Source organism: Vicugna pacos, chromosome 3, assembly GCF_048564905.1.
Source record: "Vicugna pacos chromosome 3, VicPac4, whole genome shotgun sequence".
Lineage (NCBI taxonomy): Eukaryota > Metazoa > Chordata > Mammalia > Artiodactyla > Camelidae > Vicugna > Vicugna pacos.
Window position 1 is genome coordinate 73123744 of NC_132989.1, and position 18028 is coordinate 73141771.

Consider the following 18028-nt stretch of genomic DNA (forward strand, 5'->3'; position numbering starts at 1 on the left):
TTGGGGGGCCTTGGATAGTCTGCAAAGAGTATACCTCACATTGTCCCACCAAAGTGCAAGGAAGCTGGGGTATTTACCCACTAACTTCCTCCCCTCATGGGCTGAGGGATGCTCCTGTGCATGGGCCAAGAATGCCAGGGCCAAAGAACACCCTGATGCACAGAGAGGCTGGAAGCCCCTGGCCTGGATGGGACCTGTCTGCAAGTGACTTCCAGGATGACTAGACCCAGAGTGGGCTGTGGACGGCGGTGGCTGCCAAGACTGTACTTTCTTCCTGCTACATTCTTATCATCTAGACAGTGCCTGGCACTTCATAAATTTTCAATAACCATTAATTGGATGAGCAGATGAATGAATAAGGAGCACATATGCACAAATACAGCTTAATGGTTCAGCAAATGCTGCACAATTTTCAAAAACCATTTGAGACCTTTTGAAACCAGCTCAAATGTCAGTGACAGTGATTAGTAGTGGACAGGTCAAGATAATCATGCTTCATGGAGAAGAACCCTCAAGGCCATCAAATCCAAAACCAAGAGAAGAAGTCTCCCTGTAAAGCACCTTGGAAATGATAACGTGGATGTAAATAGAAGATACCATTATATTACTACCTCTTTTCCTGAATGTTTCTGAGCACAGGGGATTCAGAACTCCTCTGTGCTGCCCATCTCACTATGTTGCTTTGGTAGTTAGACAAGTTTTTTGTTTGTTTGTTTTTTAAATATTGAACCACAATTTGTGTCCTAATTGCTCATTTGTTTCCAACGGCTTCAAATTCCAGCTTTATCACTGTTAGCTCTGAGATTGTGGTTTAGTGGCTCCTGGTTTCTGTGTATTGTCTCCCTCGTCTATATAGCTGATACACTGTACAGCTAATATACTGTACAGCTTTGTGCATAAGAGCTGGACTCTGATTTCCAACTACATTGTTCCAATTCAGGCTCCACCATTACTAGCTTGACTTAGAATGGGTTTCCTTAACCTCTCCATACCTTCGTCTCCTGATCTGCAAGACAGGTTTAATAACAGTACCTAACTCATGGGGTTGTTGTAAAGCACTTAGTAAGTGATATATGTGTTATTATTTATCACTTAGGGGTGTTGTAGATAGTAAACAAGATAATACACGTAAAGCTTATGTAGAGCTTAGTGCCTGATATGGGCTCCATAAATATCAGTCATTATTTTATTTTAACTGCAGCAATATTAAAGTACTTTGTCAATTATTTGTTCCTCCTGCTTCCTCTTTTCCAGCTAAACATCCATTCCTCCTAGCATGCATGCTTAAGTTTCCATCCATATCTACAATCTGACTTGTGCAAATGTGGTGTGACCAGCATCCTGTCCTCCACATGTTGATGGGCAGCATAAAATTGCTGTGGTTCCATGAGGTATATCCTTTTAACTTTCTTCACAATCACTCACACAGCAATTTTCACCAGCAAACGGCATCTACTTAAAATATGTACCAAAAAAACCAAAAAGTAAGACTGCACCTTATAGTTCCTGCTAGGTCTGCAGAAACCAATTTTATCTTTTGGTCAAATAGCCTCATTATTTTTTTCCATCAAATACTGCTCCATTAGCCCAGTTTCAAAACAAACAACAGAACCTATGTTAGGAACTGATAGAGAGATTGCATGCAAGATTGAGTTAGATTATGGTTGAATTGTGAGATTATGGGAGAGGAGGAAGGTATGAATGACAAAAAAGAAAGAGAGAAAGTTGAGATTCTGGTGCAGGGTCATGTTGCAGAAATGAGGTTTCAGGATTCAACTTGAACAAGCTTCTCCTGTGGCTACATCCTGGACACTACATTAGCTTTCTCTGAGTCCTAATCACCAGTCATCCTTTAGATCTCCTTTTCACCAGCTTTTTGATCTCTGAGGCCTTGAACCTTTGGCTTTATTGACTGCAGTCCCCATCCCGTGCTCCCACCTCCACAAGACCTCAGGGTGTCACCCTGATTGACTTCTTATGCTTCTAGTAGCTCTTTTTCAAGTTCCTTCATGGTCCTACCTTAAATCTTAACAATTTAACAACCTCCTCTAGTCACTCCCTCTATATCCATTCTTGGGTATTCGCAATGACATCTATGCCTTCAACTACCATCCATACTCTCACAACCCCGAAGTCCAAATCCCTACTCCAAACTTCCCTCTTCTCTTTGCGATTGGCCCACACATTTATAATTCTAATTCTAACTAGATACTTTTATCTAGACTCCTCAAAACTGAAAATGTCCAACATGAAATTCTTTACCTCCTCCCACTCCCAGCCTCTTCATCTTGCTGCATTTCCTATTTTGGATCATGACACAACTATCCAAGCCTGAAACCTAGAGGTCGTTGTAGATCCCCTTCTCCTCCACTCCAGAGAGGTCCCACTGATTGTATTTATTACATATCTCTTGCATCAGTCTTGTCTCTCCCTTGGCCCTTGGCATTGCCATTATTTAGCCATTTCCCCACCTGGACCATTTCAACAGCTTCCAAAAGATCTCCCTGCTATCATTATCTCTCCACCCTTTTTCTCTTTCTATCTCCAGCCTCCACATGGCCTTCAGAGTCATCTTCCTAATCTCAGATGTTATCGTCCTCTCTGACGTGGCATTTATAGCTCTTCATCAACTGGACTCTCCTTACCTCTCCAGCTATTTGTTAATACTTAAGGATTAATATTTTATCTGTTGAAATTAACCAATTAAAATATTTATTGAACATCTATGTGCTTAAGATTATGTTAGGCTTTGGAGGACCACATGATCTTCAACTTCTAAGAGCTTTCAAAACTAACATGAAAAGAATTACTGCATAATTAAGTGCTTAATTGTGTGGTGTAGACAAAAAGCAATATATTTCCAAGTTGGTCTTCTAAGGTTCACAGAAATTCACAAATATGTGTACACATATAAATGATGCATGTGTAGTTCCTTGATGAAGAGTTTATAATGTGGATCTGCCTTGGTATCACTAGTTATTTATGCTATTAAGCAGGAGGGAGGTCACCTCTATCAGGCAATAAGCCTTCATTAGTTTGAATGCTTACTTCACAAAATTACTTATTTCATTGCATATTCATCCTACTCTTATCTCAGTAGGAAGGAAAATGGTCTCTGTAATTGAAACTAAAAATGGGCCATTGCTTATACTTCTTGGAGGGGTATAAATCAGACAAAGTCAATGTCAGGTCAAATAGGCAAGGTAAGGTAGAAAACCCACTCACACCTGTGTTACAAACTGCCTGCTTGTTCCAGCAGCCCCCGCCCCTTCCCCAACTGATATGTTGAAAACTAATCCCCAGAGTGTTGGTATTTGGAGGTGGGGACTTTGGGAAGTAATTAGGTCATAAGCGTGGAGCCCTCATGAAAGAGATTAGTGTCCTTGTAGGAAGAAGGGAGAGAGATGACCTCTCTCAGCCACGTGAGGATACAGAAGGTAGCTACCTACAGGCCAGGAAGCAGGTCCTCATCAGATACGAGTTGTTGGTGCCTTGATCTTAGACTTCCCAGTCTCTAGAACTGTGAGAAATAAATGTTTGTTGTTTAAGTCACCCAGTCTATGGTACTTTCATTATAGCAGTCTGAACTGATTAAGATAAACTCTTTAGCCTAAAAACCTAAATCAGTATATTGTAAGTGTAAATTAGTGTATTGCCCAGCTGCAAGATAAAGAAATCTAGCTCAAAGCAGAGAACCCCCCACAGTCTAATGCAGGTCTAGTTCTTTCATTATGAAGCCCGGGCAGGCTGCTCATTATGATGCTCTCATCTTGTCAAATCCCCATGCAGGGGACTCCACAGGGAGGTCATAAGGACCCAGTTTCCTCCCTCAAAATAGGTAGATTCGGCTTTGCAAAAAGAAAACCTGTTTAGATAAAACATGGAGCCCATTCCTTTCCCTGTGAAAAGTGTTCTTAGGTGAGTTATCAGAGTGTAGAGAAGTGATATCATCTCTCCTTGTTCTTGCTCATTAACTTGTACCTTGAAACAAAAGGAACCGGTACTGATGGGTTTAAATCTTATGCAGGAGGGTTTTCCTTGGAGTGGCCTGAACTTCAGACTATGAGCCAGGAAGCTTGAGCATAGTTCTGACCCTGCTGTTAACCAGTTGTGTGTGCCTGGTAAGCCCATTAACTTCTGGAATCTCAAGCTCCTTATTCCTCATAATGTCTCGCTGGTGATAAACACATTTTATGTGAAAACATTTCAGGAAGTTTGGGGCCCTAAAAAATGTAGGATATCTGAGACTCCTACTGTGACCCTTTAAAGTACCTTGGGCCATAATCCCTTTGTGATTTGCCTCTGCCACATTTACCATCGTGGTGGCACCTGCTCACTTGTTCCAGCGCCAAAAATAGCTTTAAAAGGATCTCTTGTACTAATACAGTGTTTTCAAGTTTTGAAAACACTTTTACACACACCATTTCATTTAATCCTCATAATACCTCTTTGAAATAGGCAGAGCAAGAATTATTCTTACTCTTATTTTAGGGATGAGGGAACTGAGGCTTAGAGTCCAGAAGTGTTTCCCTTCTTTTGGCTTCTCGCAACTCCCCAGCTTCTCTCTCTGCTTCTCCTGAGGTTCACACGTCAGTTTTTCAGATCCTCCTCCATCCTCTGTGCCTTCCAGATTAGAGCCTAGAAGCTTGAATTGGTCTCCCCCACTGGCCTCTCACTGGCTCCCCCAAGACAAATGTTCTCTCTTGCTCCTTTAAATCTCAAGTTTTCTGTAATTCTTTATCTGGGAGAAAGAGAAAAACCCCAGTCTTTCTGAAAGCATGTACTGCCTGCCTAGCCTAGGCCAGGTACTCTGCCTATTCTCAACCTTCCTCCCTTCCTTTTTACTCTCCATCAGTATGAAAATCATTTATGCAGCAAATATTCCTTGAGTTCCTATTTTTTTTGCAGGGCACTGTTTAAATATTTTTAGTGAAAGGAGCAGGTATATGCAAAAATCTCACAGTTGGCGGGGGCAGCTATTTGCATTTTTAAGTGGTGTGTCTGTTTTATGATTGCCCTGTGTTCCTCTACATGGTATTGTCAGTCTTGGACTATAAGTTGCATGAGGATGGGTCCCTGCATTCTGAACTCACCACTAGCTGATATATGAAGAGAGATACTTCATCAGGGCGTTTTTGTCTACCTCAGTGATTTCCACTGATATTAAAAGTCAGGACTGGTAGAGACATGAAAACAAAACAGGACAGTCTCATCTCAAAAGAAATAGCTGAAGAAATGGTGGCAAAACTTTTAAAATTATTGAATGGTGTATGTTCTTTAGTCATTATGTATAAGACTACAGAGATTCTTCTTCACCCGGATGCTGGGTTCATGGAAATTTTCTCTGAAGAACCAGCTACATGACAAATGCTCATTTGTGCATCTGCTACATGAACCCTGTAGTGAAGTGTAGGCTTAAGACCTTCTTAATTCATTAGTCTGTAACTCTTTGATTCTGGAAGCTACAGACCTTGTGCCTTGTCATCATTTTCATAAAGCATTACTTGGGGTAGTGTTCACTGTAAAATATTGAGCTTATTAAGAGTTTTGGGACCCCTGATTAACTTTCACAGCAAAAGCTATGTTAAGTAAATTAGGTGCCAAATAAATCTAAAATGACTGTGGAAAGTCATCAGCTAAATTAAGATGCCGACAGCTCACATAACAAGATGTGAAGCAATGATAATTAAGGAAAATAATCACCTTTGCTGCTGAGAAGACAGGTTTGACCCCCAGTGAAGTAACTCCCAAGGCATCTGTTTTCTAAAAGAGAGCTCTTGCTTTGTTCTTCTGTGAAGGGCAAGAGAGACAAGACATCCTTTTCTGTATTTCAATATTCAATATATGCTCTATTGGAGAGAATTATGTTTAGGAAATAATCTTGTTCGAGGCAGAAGGCTAGATTCAGGAATTACCCAAGATCTCTTATAACCCTAGGTGTGGCCGACTCACAGCTCCCTTCCCCCCGACTCTCCTCTCTATTGACAAGGCAAGGAAACTAAAACTTCACCTTTTAGACTCCTTCAGCCGCTGAGATGTTAATGGGAATTGCTGGATACAGGTTCTGGGGAAGCTTTTCAAAAGGAATAGATGTGACTGGCCCATCCATCCTGACTTGTGTTCCTTTCTTCCTACTTGGATGGTGACCAGGATGCCCGCCTGGAGATGCAGGAGCCATGTTTGAAGGAAGGCAGCAAGGGAAGCCAAAAGGAGCCTGGACTGCTTGCTTCTGGGCTCTTTCTCGCTTGAGAGAAGAACTCCTATCTGTTGAAGCTATTTTCAGCAGGACTTTTGTTGTTTGCAGTCAAGATACCAGCCTAATTTTAGGAATTTTCAGCTCAGAGGATAATTCCTCAGCAGTGCTGTTAGGTTTAGTAGAAGTAAAGTAACAGTGACAGTACTCTGTTCTTCAGGGTAACAATTTACATTAGGGATTTTCAGACAATGACATGAACTCTGGAGAACTCACAGCCAGACCCACGAGTATAGACCCAGTGTGAGCACTGTTCTCATTGGGCCCTTCCCTCTCTCAATCTGGTGACAGTTCGCTTCTCGGCAGATTACTCTCCATCAGTTTCAGAGGACTCATTTGGGAAGCAGGATTGTATCTAATTTACTGGCTTCTTGGAATGATGCGTCTGTGTTTGTTCTCTTGGGATCTAGTATTTAACCCTTCCTGCTCCAAAGAATGCTTCTAAAGTTATAAAGACTAAGCAGGGTTTCCTGGCTATATTACTTTCAGCTACCATACTTGGGTTCTTCTGTATAATCCTGGAAATGAAGCAATGACAACAAATTCAGACCTAAAAGGGAGGAAGGAAAGGAGAATGAGAGGATGATGAACATTAACTGCTACAGAATATGCTCTCCTAGGTCACAATCTGTTTGTCATGCCCCTCCACATACACTTTGGACACTCCTTGAGCATTTAAGTAACAGGACAACAGTGGTCAACTGGTGAAGTGGATCATAATGCCTCTGCTTGCTTCCTCTTTGTATGAGGTGCCGATACAGAAGGAATAGGATTGACTCATTTTTCACCCCTGCCAATGGCCTAGTTGTATACATTTTAGGAGATTTTATACTTAATTATGGGGCACACTGAGGATTCGGTTATATTCCTTCTTGAGATGTGATTTCTTTAATTTCCTCAACAAATGTTTTTTGAACACTGCTTTAGTTATCTACTACTATATCACATAGTACCCCAAAACTTAGTGACCTGAAACAAAAAAATAAGTATGCATTATCTCACACAGTGTTTGAGTGCCAAGAGTTCAGGAGCAATTTAGCTTGGTGATTCTGGTTTAGACAAGATATCAGTGGGGCTGCAATCATCTGAAGTCTAGACTGAGGCTGAAGGAGCCAGTTCTAAGACTGCTCACTCACATGGTAATTGGCTGGAGGCCTCAGTCAGTCACAGAGTGTGCATAGGAGACCTCACTAGGTAGTGCTGTTCCTTCCCAGAATGATTCTCAATGACTCTTAGCTCCACCCTCTGTGTCATAGTTCCTTATCCACCAAAGGTAATCTGTGTGTGCAGCTGCAGAGTTTTCTTCCTGTAGAAGTTTGTGAGTCTAGAGGCTGCTTTTGCTTTTGTACTATCTCTGCCCCTTTCAATACAAGCGGACATATTTCCAAAAATAAAATCTGTGGGTCTGACAAAACTTTGTGGGTTTGTAATCCTATTGATGTTCACTGCATTTGGTAAAAGCAACATCCACAGATTGTTTCAAGATAAGTCTTTCTCTTCTTGAGCTTCTCTGAAACTGCAGAGGGACAACAGCCTTTTGCTTCTTAGAAGCTCTGTTGACTTCATAGTTCTCCAAGCACAACCTTGGGTATTTCTGAATCATAAAGGATTTCATGGTCAATTCCTTGGCATCATCTTTAGACCATGTTTTTTTTCTGATAGTACCCTCAAAAGAGTTTGCTAGAAGGGCAAGCTGGCAAGCTTTAAATATAACACTTCCTGGGTTCTTTGTGTTTGTCAGTCCTTCCTTTAGCTTATCTTTTGCCTCTTAAATTTTACCATAAGCAGCAAGAAGAAACAGGTGGCATCTTCAACACTCTGACTGGAAATCTTTGGTCAGCCAAATCATCAAGTGCATTTTCTAATTTCTACTATGTTGCTAAACACTTTGCCACTTCATAAGAAGATCGGCTTTCTTCCTCTCCTCTAATTCCCAATAGATTTTTCCTTATTTTCCTTTAAGCCTCACCTGCAGCCTCCTCAAAGGCTATCAAGCTTCTACTCTCAGAACCTTCAGGGCTCTTCAGGCTTCTCTAAAAGTTTCTTCTAAGTCCATGCAACTTCTGCCTGCTTCCCAGTTCCAAAGTCATTCTCATGTTTCAGTTTTTTACTAAAGCAGCACTATTGCACTTTTGGGTACTAAAATCTAAATTAAGTATCTATTGTTTTATAACAATTACTCAAAAACTTAACATCGAAAAACAAAAAACATGTATTACCGCAAACAGTTTCTGTGGGTTAGGAATTTGGTAATGGCTAGCTCAAGGTTTGGCTCAGGTTCTCTCTTCATATTGTAGTCAAGACGTCAGCTAGGGCTGCACAGGCATCAGAAGGCTTAGCTACAGCTGGAGGATCCATTTCTAAGAACAGCTCACTTGGCTACTGGAGGAGGCCTCCGTCATAGGGCTGCTTAAGTACTCTCATGTCATGGCAGCAGGCTTCTCCTAGAGCGAGTGATCTTGCAAGAGAAAGCAAGGCAAAGCCATAATGTCTTTCATGACCAAGCCTCAAAAGTCACAAACCATAATCTCCTTCATATCCTTTTGGTGGCATAGGTCAGCTCTATTCAATATGGGAAGAGACTACACATGGACATGACTACCAGAAGGCGAGGATCCTTGGGGCCGTCACAGAAGCTGGCTACCACAAACACTTACCAGGGCCAAGCTTCTATAGAGGGCACAACCAGGGACAGAAGAAAAGGTCCCTTTCCTCAAGGAACTTAAATTCTAACTTGGGTGATTAGACATATACACAAAATAATGTGAAAAAAAATCATTGAATTCTATAGCCAAATTGCTGGAACTGTAAGGAAAAAGCACTCAGTGCCTTTCTGTATTTATTTCTTCTACTAGCTCGTAAGTTCCTGGCAGGGCCTTACTCATCTTTATTCCTCACAGGGCTCAGCCTAGGGCCTTGCCAAATATATGTTCAGTAAATATTTCTTAAGTAAACAAAACCCTCTGGCAAGGTCAAGGAAAACTAAAAACTAAGAATAGGCCATTGGATCTAATGATTAAATCTATTGCTTTAGAAAAATGACTTCAGGAGGCTATTGGAATAAAACTGAGATTGCAGAAGGCTAAGGAAGTGATGAGAGTAGATCAAGTTTGGATGTAAAATGTCAAGTAGGGACTGGGTTTAGTTTAAGAGGAGTTGGCCAAAAGGTGGTGTTCTAAATTTAAGGGAGATTTGGGCATTTTTCTAGGCAAGAGAGGATTCAGAGAGAAGAGAAGAGAAAATGAAACTGAAGACAAACTTTGATAACTAATGAAACAATGTCCCAGGAAGGACTCACAAGCATAGATAGAGGGCTAGGCATAGAAAAGAAAGGGGGCATTTTTCTTAGAAGAAGGATAGATGATAATGAGACATTTTAGATTGATGAAAAGGGAAGTTTTGTTAGGTCATGTTGAGTGGCCTTGATTTTTTTAGTGAGGTTGGGACAGCATCATTCTGTAGACTGAGGGGATGAAGGGAATAGAAGCTGGAGGACGCTGGATGGGGAAGAGCTGTTCGAAGAGGCTTGAGAGGGATGACCCCAGTCCTCCTGGGTGGCAATGAGCACCCTGCGGGGGCTGGGTCATCTGGGTCTCTAGGAGAACCAGTGTGCATGGGGGCACAATGCCCTCTGGCTTCACTCAGCGGGCTATGAGCAGAAGGACAGGAAATAAATGGAAAATAACAGCTGCTGATACAAATGGCGATGGTGGGGAATCTCAGGAGACCTGGTCCATCTGATTTCCGCCCTGACTGATTGTTTGCGTTACGTGGTGTAATTTCTTTCCTTTGAAAATCACTATAAACCTTAAATTGAGGAAAAATGGCATAATCTGTCACTTAAATGTGTGGTGTGTAATGGGGAAAATATGGAAAAGGGCTTAAATCTTTTTAACAGTTCTTAGCAAGAACAATTTAAGATTCAGTTACTGATTAGCACTGCTTCAGGTCAAGTAAGAAATGTCAATATCCTCTTTATATTTCAGCCCACAGGAAATAAACACTTCGTTTTCATGATCTTCCATAGATAGATCCTGTAATGAAATCATAAAGCCAGCTGCATTTTATGAAGAATATTCTCAAAAGTATAGAGAATAGTACTGGACGAGGGCTTAGGAGACCTGGGTTCTATTCCAGCTCTGCCACTATCTCTGTGACTCTGGGTAAGTCACTTAATCACTGCTGGGCCTTAACCACTCATTTGTAAAATAGGAAACTGGATTGGATGCTCACCAGTGCTTTTCAGCTCTAACATTTTATGGTTCTATGGTTTCCAGCCCATCAAATCACTTAGATTTTCCTCTGTGAGTTGGACACTAGGGGTCACATTTAGATAACCACCCAAACACATCTGTCTGAGTCTGCTAAACATGCCCCATTTCCTTCAATAGATGGCTCTCAGCAGCTAGATAATGATTGGTCTACTTTCTCACTTATAACATTCTTAAATAAGATTGTATTGTTTCCCTTTCTGGTGGGCTGAGAATTCTGGCGGAAAGTGAGAAACATTCTCTGATTCAGGCTTTTTTCTTTGGATTAATGCGATTTTCTCTCTTTCACATGACCCCAAATTAAGTGAATCGTTCATTCATGGGGCAAATAAATTCTTCCTGAAACTTTCATATTTTTCCTCACCAATACTTTTTCCTGTCTGGGTGGTAGTATCCCCAAATAGATCACTTTTAAAAAATCAGAATTGCTTTCATGGAAAACTTTGTTTTTGCATTATTATTATTATATTTTTAAAATTGTAGTATAGTCAGTTATTGTAAACCTCTTAGAAGAAAACATAGGCAAAACATTTTCTGACATAAATCTTAGCAATGTTCTCCTAGGGCAGTCGACCCAGGCAATAGAAATAAAAGCAAAAATAAACAAATGGGACCTAATTAAACTTATAAGCTTTTGCACAGCAAAGGAAACCATAAGCAAAACAAAAAGACAACCTACGGAATGGGAGAAAATACTTGCAAATGATGAGACTAACAAGGGCTTAATTTCCAGAATATATAAACAGCTCATACAACTTAATAACAGAAAACTATTTCTGAGAGCTTCTCATGAATGATTCAAATTTCTTCAACAACCTGGTTTTGTGATCTGTTTTGCTTTCAGGAGAAGCCACCTAGAGAGATGGGCTCCTTCTCCAATTTCCTTGCCAGAAGGTCTCCGCAATTTTTCTTTATCATGTTCCCATTTCAGCATTCCTCTTTCCAGCCTGAGTCACATTTGCCCTACCTTAATGTTCAATTCTCAGGGAAGATGGAGAATTAAAATTATTAGTAACATGGGGAAGGATAATGTTATAAACCATTCTCACACTTAATAGCAATGCTTTCCTGCATCTACATAGCTTCACAGTTTCAAAAGTGTCTTTACATATATTATTTGCTTTGAGTATCACTGGTGTTCTTTATCCCTCTTATATCTCCTTTGCTAAGAAATAAAGCCTAAGGGGGATATGGAAATGAAGGCAAAGCAGTGAAGGCAGCCAGCCTGGAGAAGTGGGTGAAACTCTAGTCTTGGCAACTTGGATTAAGTCCTGACTCTGTGTATCTTTGGGCAAGTCACACTCATTCTTTGAGCCTGGATTTCCTCATCTGAAAATTGTGAATATGAGTACTCACTCTACCCATGGGCTATCAAGAGGATGGTCATTTCTTACCTTCCTGCAACCAATTTACCATGCTCAACATCCTGAGTGAGAGTTTAAAGGAAATGCCATCAGAGGTACAGTTTTTACTCCTGGGCGGAGCTACTGTCTCGGCTGCCCCTCCTTCCTATCCTGGTACTCTGAGTTATGCAGACAACCTGGAAGAAAATCGGGAGAACCTTTGCTTCCTTCCTTCAAGCCTAGAGACAGCAGGGTTCCCTGCCTTCTTTCCTCCAAACACAGAGACAGTCCTCTCCTCTTTCCTCCCACTCTTGTTCCTTCAGGAACCCAAATGCCTCCACCTTAAAATCATCTCAGTGCTCCAAACCCCTCAGATCAGAGGACTCTGGATGTGAAGCTTGGGTGCCACAACAGACCAAGGCTTGCACACGCCTTGCTTTTTTCACTAACGTTTTGCTCCTGCTGCGGTTTTGTGGTAACGCTCCCAGGGTAAGAGGTTGTTTAATTTCCTCCATCTCTTTTCTGGACTTAGAATATCCTCCTTTACAGCAAAGCATGCTAGAAAGCATTGGCACTGGAGTCAGAAAGATCCACGTTCCCCAGTAACTAGCTAGGCAAGTTATTTAACGTCCCTGAGCCCTGGTTTCCTACCAATGTAGGACATGGCACAGTGTGGACACTCGGGATGCCGCAGGGGACACTTCTTGTTTTCCCAGGATTGTGGCAAAAGCAAAAGTGAGCGCAGTAGGCACTAAGCGCTCTACATTTCAAGTTCCATCAACAGCCAGTGAGCTTGGGAGGAAAAGAGAAGGAACCTCCACCCCATCTGTGGACCTGGAAGGAGGTGGAAGTGGAGCCTTGTGTCCACATGGAGGAGCTCAGAGGGTAGTGGAGAGGCAGGAGGTATAGGGCTGCCAAGTAGCCTCAGGGTTACACGATGGGATGCCCAACCCAGCAGAAGAACTGCAGTGTGCGTGTGGGTCCCAAGGGAGATGCAGATGCCCCTTTGGGAAAAAGGGCTCACGAATGGGGAGGCTGGAGTGAAGCTGAACCCCACCCTAAGGAAACCTGGGTACCATCTGTGAGTAGAACACCCATTAGCAGAGGCCACCAGAAGTAGGCAAGAGTTTGGGCCAGAGTAGTAAAGGTGGGGAAGGAGAAAGTTCAAAGGCAGAAATAAAAGGGAAGACAGTGTGAAGAGCAGATTTCATTTATTCTCATCCCACAGTTGAGGGAAGGGGAAGAGTTGAGATTGGAATGAAGTTTTAATATAAGTAAGAGTGCATCTTAAATAGCAAAATGAGATGGCTCCAAACACTGTAAGTGGTAAGAGTGTTAACAGAAGCTGGCAAAGGGCTATGTTTGGACCAGCTACCATAAATGGGACAGGAGGGTATCAAGAAAGCCTATTTAAGAGTAATTCAGAAAACGAATAAATAAATAAAATAAATAAGTAAATAAGTAAGTAAGTAAATAAATAAGTAATGTTTATGCCCCAGGGAGCTGCATTTCCTCCTCAGTAATCCAGTTATGTCAACAATTGGTAGTCTTCGTTTTGGTGGCTCTTAAACCCGTTCTAGTTGCTGCTGCTTTCCCCTTCACAGAGAGACTCCTTTTTAAAAAATACATTTTCATTGTTACCCTTTCTGTTTGGTTCTCTTTCAAATCTCTGTGCTCTTTCCTTCAAAATGCCCCACTTTGCCTAATGAATTCTATTTCTTTCCTCAGCTGGATGAACATTTTAAACATATTTATTTTAAAATCACTTTCAGTTTAATCTAATATTTATAGTTCTTTCAATATAATTTCTCCTGTTTTTGCACCATTGATTATCTCTGAGCAAATTGCCTTTCCTTATTTGCTTCTGCTTATGGACAGAAGAAAGTGTCTTCTTCAGTGTCCTATGCAGACCTGAGAGCTAGAGACTTCAGCTCCATTTTGTGGTCACCGCAGACAGGGTCCTAAGAAGTTTGCCAATTTCTCAACTCTGTGCATCTCTCTCTGTGTCTATGTCTGTCTGTCTGTCTGCCTGTCCCTCTTTGGGTATGCAGGGCACACAGCTGAAGGCACAGCAGTCGGGGGTGGGGGGTTCTGATTTTTCATGGCTGACTCTTCTACCAGTAACTGAGCTTGGCACTTGCTTCTAAGCCAAGCCCTTGAACTGCAGACAATGATTTTTTTCAACTTTCAGCTTTGTCTAGGGAGTCAACTCAGCTCCCCCACTTGTGCAGTGCCTGTGGCCTCTGCTCTTGTCCTCCTTTTCCACACACCCCAGTCCCTACACTGTGAGAAAATCTAATGTCAGATTTGCTTAGTCCTGTGATCATGAAACTCCAATTCCCACTCAGCACCATGGGGCCCTTCTTCATTTCTGGCACCTACAGCATTCTCTTTATTTCTGAATTTGACAAATACTGTTAAAATATGTATCCAATGTTCTCTGTATTTGCTAGGGAGGGAGCTGAATACAAGAAGTATTTTCTCTGTTTCCAATTTCTATAGTTGGATAAAGGAACAAGGTTGTAAAAGCTTTTGTCTATAGATGTTTTTGGAGTCTGGTGGCTTTAGAGGGAATTGGACATAGGTTGTTAGCAGTAGTGACCCCATTATATTCTAGAATGGATATGAAGTTAGTGTTGATGTATTTCTTGTTAAATGTTCTGAAAATCCCTTAGGGAATTTGGAACAATGGAAAGACGAGAAGTCAAGAGCTGTTTTCAGCCCTGGACTTGGGGTAATGGACTAGTGCCTCTTTGATTTAGGGAATTACCTCAGTTTGGGGGCAAGATGTCTAGGCTGAAGCTGCTGAGAAAGAAGCCACAGTCTGATGGAATAAGCCCCCACCTCACCCTAGCCTAGGAGTAATCAGCATGAGAAAAAAGGCAGGAGAAATGCTTTTTGGTATGGATCTTGGGACTTCATTTTTCTGTTTTAATCTATAAAAGAGTTTCTCAACCTCAGCACTGTTGACATTTAGGCCAGATAATGCTTTGTTGTGATGGGCTGGCTCTTCAGTGTGTCCCAGGCTGTTTGACAGCATCTCTGGCCTCTACCTACTAGATGCCAGGAGCAACCCCGCAAAAATGTTTCCAGATGTTGCCAAGTGTCTTTGGGTATTAAAAGATCCCTCTCTTCTTTGAGAATCTCTGATCTTTGAGAGCAAGGGATGGTCAGCCTTGTCTGATTGATCAGTTAATCGTTTGACGAAGATGTACTGAGAGCTTTCCAGGTAGCAGGTCCTGACACACAAAAGTTTCGAGCCTAGCCTGAAAGTATGCACAGCCTAGCAGTGGAGACAGATGTGAGAACAAACATGGAGATTACACTACAATGTCACATGGGCAGAATGTCTGGGGACAGACTGAGAAAAACCTCAGAGATGCGATAGCATTTAACTGGAATTCACCCAGGCAAGGGGATGGGGGCAGCCCAGAACCAAACATGCAAGGAGATGAAGGTAAGGGAGAGCAGGCTGTGTTCTGGAAATCCATGACATTGGCCTTTAACTTTTGAGAAGGACCCTCTCCTTTGAGAATCCCCAATTTTGCAAACACCATTATAATGCAGTTTCCCCCATAAAATCCACTAATGTCTTAAACAAAATTTCTGAGATATCACTTCATATCCCTCTTGGGTTCTTCAGATGGGGAGCTAAAGTGCAGGGAGTTGGTTCACGGTTCCTAATTTCAGATTTATACTGTGCCCCTTATGGGTGGTGTGACTTTGACAGCGACTTTAACTCTCTTGTTATTGAGTCTTCTCAGCTGTGAAGGGGTGATAATAACAGCCCCTACTTCATAGGCTTGCTGTGATTACTAAGAGAAACCACACACTGGTAGAGTGCTTAACACAGCTCCCGGCACATAGTAAACACTCATTAAAATCTTTGACTTCTCTCTCTCTACTGGAACACTTCCATCAGCATATAAATATGCTGTTACAAATCTAATTTTAAAAACCCGTGCAGACCCCATTACCCTATTGCTCCCCTTCTGTTTATAGCAAAACTCTTAGAAATAATTGTCTATAGACTCATTACCATCTCTTCTTCTCATTCTCTTTTGAAGTCTTTCCCATCAAGCTTTTGACCCTATCACTCCACCAAAATGGCTATAGTTGAGATCACTAGTCTCACATTTATATGCTGAAACCCCACATTTATATGCTGAAACTCCCACGTTTCTATCTCCAATCTGGACCTCTCCTCTAGGCTCCAGACCCATGTATCTAACAGACTAATCAGTAGTGAATATTTATTTAGCATCTCAACATAACAGGTCCAAAAGAGAACTCTTGATTTTCCCTCCTCCCTGCAAACTGTTCCCCTTGCAGCTTTCATCATTTTAGTTGAAAACACTATTCTGGTTGCTCAGGCCAAGAGCTTCTGGACTCTTCATTTTCTCTCACACCCCACATCCAATTTATTAGGTATTAGATATGGATATATAAATACATAGATATGCTATTGGTTCTGTTTTCTGGAGAACCATGACTGATTGTTCTTTCCAGATAACAGTCAAAGGGAACTCTGTAATATGAAAATCAGCAAGTCACTCTTCTGATCAAAAAAAAAAAAATGCTCTGACGTTTTCCCATTTCAAACAGTGCAAAAGACAAAGTATTTACAGTGGCCTGCAAGGCCCTAGATACCCTGGCCTGCCTATTCCTTTTTTAATGCTGTCTTTTTCTATTCTCCCTTTCAAGCTGGTTCAAGTTAAAGAGTGTTGTTGTAAAGATAAAGTGGGTAATAATATGGACATACGTGGACAATACAAAGACAGGAAACAAATTACATGTTAGAGATCTAATGGGAGTCAGAATTGGGAACTGGTAAATTGAGGATCATGGCTACTGTTCTGTCTCCTAGGGGTTCATAGTCTCTCTTCGCTCTGCTCCATACCTCCTTACCCCCATGTGTGTACCTTTCTCTGCCTTCTGCTTACTCATCTTGCACATGGCTTCCAAGTGCCTCAAGTCATCTAGTCATTCAACAAGTATTAAATGTGTGCCTGATAGGTGGTAGGCACTGATCTAGCCCCTGTGGATAATGCAGTGAAGAAATCAAGGGAGATGATTGTCTCTCTAGAGCTTATGTTCATTGGTGGGGGTGGGTAGAGGATAGAGGAAAAATAGAAAATGAGATGTATATGCAAAGCATACATTATATCATAGGGTTGAAGGTGTTCCAGAGGAAATACAACAGGGAAGAAGAACAGAGAAAACTGAAGAGGTGTGTTACTAAACAGGCTGGTAGGGGAAGGGCTCATTAAGATGATAACTAGAAAAATCTGCAGTAAGTAAGGAACCAAGCAAAGAGAAATAGGAGTGAGTTTGGATTGCTTCGGGCTAGAATGCAGATTAGGAAGGGCCCTGCCGGCCTTGAAAGCTTTGGCTTTTACTTTGGGTGAGATGGGGAATTATTGGAGGGTTTCAGGCAGAGGAATTTGTGATCTGACTCATATTTTAACAAGATTACTTTTACTGCTGTGTTGGGAGTAGACTGTAGGGAGACAAGGAAAGAAGGGAGTCCACTTAAAGGGTGAAAAGAAATATATCTATATCTCTATATATCTATATACACACATATATGTATAAATGAATCACTATGTTATACACCAGAAATTAACATAATATTGTAAATTGATTATACTTCAATAAAAAATAAAAACAAATAAAATATAATGGAGTAATGATACATGCTACCACATGAATTAAAAAAAAAAAAGGAGGTAATTCCAATCATCTGGGAAAGTAATTGGGTAGCTTGGAACAGAGGGGAAGCAACCAGAGCCTCTTACTACTCTGGTATGGTTTGGGGTCAATTCTTTTTAAAGGACTTGTGAAATGGATGGGGCACAGACCAAAACACGATCAAAAGTGATTAAAGTCTTCTTTTAATAATCCTACAGATTGTTGTCACACCATCTGTGAGCAGATAATCACCACATTTGATCACCAAAACCTTGTTCGTCATCTCCCCTTGCCATCTCCTTGGGGTGTTGGATAGCACTTGTTCTAAATGGGGAAACTGAATTTTAACAAAATTTGTTCAGTGAATCATTTAATTAGAAAGGAGCCTTTGCATATTTCACAGGCTTTTATCTCTATTCTGAAATTAGTTGATAACTCCTTCCAGGAGACCTGTAGTCATCCTGTTGATA

At 41.4% G+C, this 18028-nt stretch overlaps 1 protein-coding gene and 1 long non-coding RNA gene across 3 annotated transcripts in view; both read left to right on the plus strand.

Annotated features, from left to right (window-relative positions):
• ZNF366 (zinc finger protein 366) overlaps positions 1-18028 on the plus strand; it is a 269574-nt gene that overhangs the window by 140627 nt on the left and 110919 nt on the right. The window lies entirely within an intron of this gene.
• LOC140695660 (uncharacterized) lies at positions 3838-11499 on the plus strand. 2 transcript variants are annotated; one of them, XR_012071401.1, is made up of 4 exons: positions 3838-3918; positions 4028-4121; positions 10240-10416; positions 11369-11499. It is a non-coding gene; the product is annotated as an uncharacterized lncRNA (long non-coding RNA). The 2 variants fall into 2 exon arrangements; XR_012071402.1 differs by having other exon boundaries at positions 10281-10416.